The sequence below is a fragment of the Talpa europaea genome (genome assembly GCF_964194135.1).
Source record: "Talpa europaea genome assembly, chromosome: 1".
Lineage (NCBI taxonomy): Eukaryota > Metazoa > Chordata > Mammalia > Eulipotyphla > Talpidae > Talpa > Talpa europaea.
In genome coordinates this window covers 127378927-127383964 of record NC_140073.1, presented here as the reverse complement: position 1 = coordinate 127383964, position 5038 = coordinate 127378927, and positions in this window count along the sequence as shown.

Below are 5038 nucleotides of genomic sequence, written 5' to 3'. Positions count from 1 at the left end.
CACCAAACACTGGTAGAGGTGTTTAGTCCCAGTAAGGATCATTTTCAATCTTTACTAAATAAAATAAATAAAAAGACATAAAAGAGGGGAGCAACATTTGCTTTGATGTCCTTACTTATATATCTGAAGAACCTCAGTAACTAATGGTGTTTGAAGGAAAGTTAGGTGCTTAAAGGAACAAAGTTTAGGTCCTGTGAAATCTGAAAAGAAGCAAGTATGGGAGGGTTGAGGGTGAGGAAATGGAGACACAGAAATTATTTGGCATCTCCAGGCTCAGATCATACATGACAATAGGGAAGTCAAGGATCAGCGGGTGCACCACACCTTGTACCTTCTTGTGCTGGGAGAGGAGTGTGACAGGAGCTGGAATTTGAGCTCACTTATCTTTAGCATATGGTTGTTGAATTAAACTGTCTGCTAATAATTGAAAATTTGTAGGAATTGGGGTTTCAATTAAAGTTTATCATGGTAAAATTAGCATTTTATATATTTTGAGAGTGAAAATTAGAGGAAGTATTCAAAAGTCTTTCCAGAGGTTTATTGTTGATTGTTAAAAACTAGATTCTTCAAGAGTTGGGACTGTTTATTATTTATTTTTGCACCCGCACAATTTGGATCAGTGAATGTTTGTTAACCATACTATTACAAAATAAAATATAATTTATTATCTTGGTAGTCATTTTGTAGTTATTCACTTACTTTACTGATTCACTTAAAGTAAGCAGTTTTACTGAGAAATAATTCACGTATCATGAAATTCATCATTTTAAAGTATGAATTGCATTTTAGTACAGTCACAAAATTGGGCACTATATAATTCCACTATTCTACTATGTAATTCCAGAGCCTTTTAGCACCTCTAAAAGAAACCTAATAACCATCAACAGTATCTATCACTTCCTGGTCCCATGCTTTTGGACCTTGAAACCATGACTCTGCTGTTTCTATAGAGTTGCCTATTTTAGACATTCCGTGTAAGTGAATTACATGTCATTTTTAATGACTAGCATCTTTCATTTAGGATAGTGCTTTCAAGTTTTGTTCATGCTCTAGCATGTACCAGCATTTCACTTTTTTTTTACGGCCACGTATAATTGTATTGTATGGCTTTACCATGTTTTGTTTATCTGTTAATCTGTTAATGGACATATAAGATATTCTTACATTTTGGCTATTATGAATAATTCTGCTATGAGCATTTGTGTAAAAGTTTTTGTGTGCATATATGTTTTCAGTTTTCTTATGTATACATCTAGGAGTATAAGAAACTAAATGTTAGTTTTTTCATCCTGGTGTTTTTGGTGCAGTAACAATCCATGTCGATTTTCTAATTGTTCTATCCTTTATGCAAGGTAGAGTATTGATATCTCCAACAATTTGTTTAATTACCTATTTTTCCTTTCAATTTTTGTGTCTGTGAATTTTATCACTCTAGCTATATCATATAAGTAGCATATACAGTCTTTTTGTGATTGGCTTATTTCATTTAGCATAATGTCTTTGAGGTTCATCCAAGTTGTCATGTGATAGAATTTCCTTCCTTTTTAAGACTGAGTATTATTCTGTTGTATGTATACATCACATTTTGTTTATCCGTTTACTGTCAGTAGACACTTGGTGTTCATCTTTTCACTCTTGTGAATAATGTTACTGTGAACATAGTATATAAATATCTGAGACTACTTTCAGTTCTTTTGAGAGTAAGATTGTTTTCTTTGTGTTTTGTATGCAAGCATTTGCAGAAACATCCAACTTCACAGTTTCTAAAAATAAATTAGTAAAATTTAATGAATTCAGATTTTGCTTTATAATATATTCTTTATTAGGCACAACTAAATCTTATTTTTTAATTCATCCCAGACACATATATTACCTAGCCTTTAAGCTGGTAAATGACTTGAAGTCATTTCCGTATTTAGGAAATGAATAAATGACAAAATTCAGTGACGTTGTCTTATGATTCTTGGGTGAAACCTTACATTTCTATGTTTCATTATTTTTTACATGCATAAATAAAGCAAATAATGTAGGCACAAGAATTATTGTAGTTTTTTTGAATAAGCAGACAACACAGCATTTCATACTCTTAAGTTTTACTGAAAAATAAGCAGGAAAATAACAGCTTAGTCACTGAAGTAGATATGCCTGGCCATACATTCTTTGTACATCTGGGGAGCAAATTCAAATACCTGCACCATGAAGCTAACTAGGTGAGGCTTCTAGCACACTGAATCTTACTTATACTTCCTAATGGAATCGTTGCTACCAGTTTTAGTCAGATTATTGCACCAAAAATGCTAGGTATACTTACTGTTTAAGAAAAATCAGTAATTCAAATTTTTATGTACAATCTTATTTTTAAAAATGGGCAATAATTTACAAATGTAAATAAAACATTATTGTAGGGGCAGGAAGGCCACAGAGCAGGATATCTATGATCCAAGCAGACAGGGTAAAGGAGAGTCCTGTAGCCCTTGGTGGCTTTCTCAGGCTTTTATTGAGCTTTTACATGTAGTGCAGCACCAGGTCCATGGAGGGGGCGGGTGGGGAGCAGGAGGCCACAAGTTTCTGGCAAGTCTTCACTCTGGGCTTCTCTGGCGTTCTTACTCCCTTTTTCTCTTTCTCTCTTCTGCCTCTCTTTTGCCTCTGCTTCTTTTAGCTAGTATCTCAATACTGCAGTCATGGCCCACAGAAGTAAACAACACAACTTATAACAGTGTAGCAAAATGCAGGTACCCCACCAGGCAGGGACATCCTAATGGCAGGAGGGCAGAAAAGCCTGAAAACCACTTATCCTACAATTGTGCTGCCCAATTGAATAAATTTCCAAGCTGTACTATTATTGTAATTGGGGTGGAGAAATTTATGAATTCAGAGGGCAGCCAGTTTGATGGATACTATATAAATGATATGTTTATGATAATGAAGGAAATTAAGTAAAAGTATTATGATATTTCCAGCGTTGCAAATGATGGTAAGCACCATCTAGTGTATCCATTTTATTTTACAGTTAAGGAAACACGTGTTTACAAAGTTAAATGATTTTCCATGTTTGCAATAATATTTAATAAGTCTTTTGCAACCATGCATAGCAAGCTAAAGGGTCACAATGCCAGCTCCTTCTGCTTGAAATGCATTTAGTTCTTTCTTGAGTTCTTATTAATGGTAACTTAGATTTATATGAGACTTCCATGTGCTTTCATTTATGTGATCTCCTATTATGATAATCACAAATTATAATACAGATGTTGTTCTCATATGACAAAAGAAGAAATACGGTATGTAAATACGGTGTGTCCACTATCATCTCCCTTACGGCCTGAGACCCCTTTAGGAGTGATAATTACATTGACACAATAGGCACAACTGGGGACTTGGTCATTGGGATATAGGGTCACTTAGTGATGGGGCTGATATTAGGATCTAATCTTATTTGTAATGCAAAATTCTTCCATCATGGCAGGAAGATAAATAATATGACAAATTTCACAAATGAAAAATATACAAGTGCCGAATACACCATAAGGATAAAAAATATCTTGTAGAGAAAGTAGACAGAAGGCATTTCTTGGATAAGTTTTGGTGTTTATCAAAGAGAAGGTCACATTTGAGACAAAATTTTTATTTCTCCATTTTTTCTAGGCGAGTGCTTTTTTAGGCTCTTTGTTTCTTACACTTATTTTTATTCATATTTCTAGTCTCCGTTTTGCAGTAGATGGGAGTGGGTGAAACTAGGTACTGTGAATTTTTAAGTTGGCAGCGCTGTTTGAGATGCTTTTAGGAACTAAAGTTTCATATAATGGGAATAGAAAAATACCTACCATATTGTAAAACTTTTTATTTAGATGCATTTGAGGATTATAATGACTTCCCAGTTTTTTAAAGAAACACATATATATAAATTGACCTTGAATGAAACTCAAATCAAAAATCAAATCACTAAATTTGGAATTGAAAAAATAATGAGAAAGGGCAATTGAAGCAAAATATGCAAAACCTCTGATTAAAACAATGAAACATCAGTAAAGGAAATATGTTTGAAATGATGTATTTTGTTAATTGTTTTATTTTTAGATATGTGTTATGTTAACATGAAAAAATTTCAGGATAACTGTGCTATACAGGATTAAAAATTTGTTTTCCTCCCAGCTTTCAACATATAAAATATTCCATTTCTCAATTTTCAGTATGTGAGATTTTGTTAGTGCTTTATATTTAATTCATATTGAAGAAGAGATGAAATTAATCTAGAAACAGTTATTAGGCATCATATTACTGATTATTTTTAAAGATTTTTTTTATTTATGTATACAAGAACTGGTGTACAGGCCAGAGGGACAGGGCGTGAGAGGATTCACCAGAGACCGAGTGGGGAACAGAACAGGCAGACTGACTGAAATACACTGCTGAAGGGAGCAGCGGGTGAGTCAGGAGAGGTCTGCTGCGCCAATGTGGGTATCTCCCTGGCCAGGGATTGAACTTATGCTGCAGTGGCTGTGGACAGCTTCATAGGTTGTGTCTTAACCCCTTGCGCCACCAGGAAGGCCCGAAATAAGTTTATATCTTTATTGTTTTAGGGAAGTAATACATTACACCAACTTAACTTATACCCAAATAATCACAAAATTGTAACAGAAGTAGAGTCACAGGCTTAGCAACTAGGTGCTAGGGGTAATGAGAAAGATATTGCCATAAAATTGCATAAATAAATCTTTTTTTTTTTAAACTAAACTTAAAAAAAAGAAAGATATAAACTTATTTCTTTATTACTCTTAAGTGATAGGCCCATAGTCCAGGATGGAGAGGTTCTTGGAGCAATGCTCATTTCTTCTATGTTGCTGCTCTATTTTCCCTGAGGATACTGTTGGCATCTACATGCTCAAAACTGCCTCAGTTCCATGATTATGTTCCAAACTATGAAAAGGGAGAGAAGCACAGGACAGGGAAGTTTCCTGTATCACCTCTTCTTACCTTCTATGGGTGAAAACTGAGTCTAGGACGACACCAAGACTGAACTGGGGGCTTGTTGATATATCCT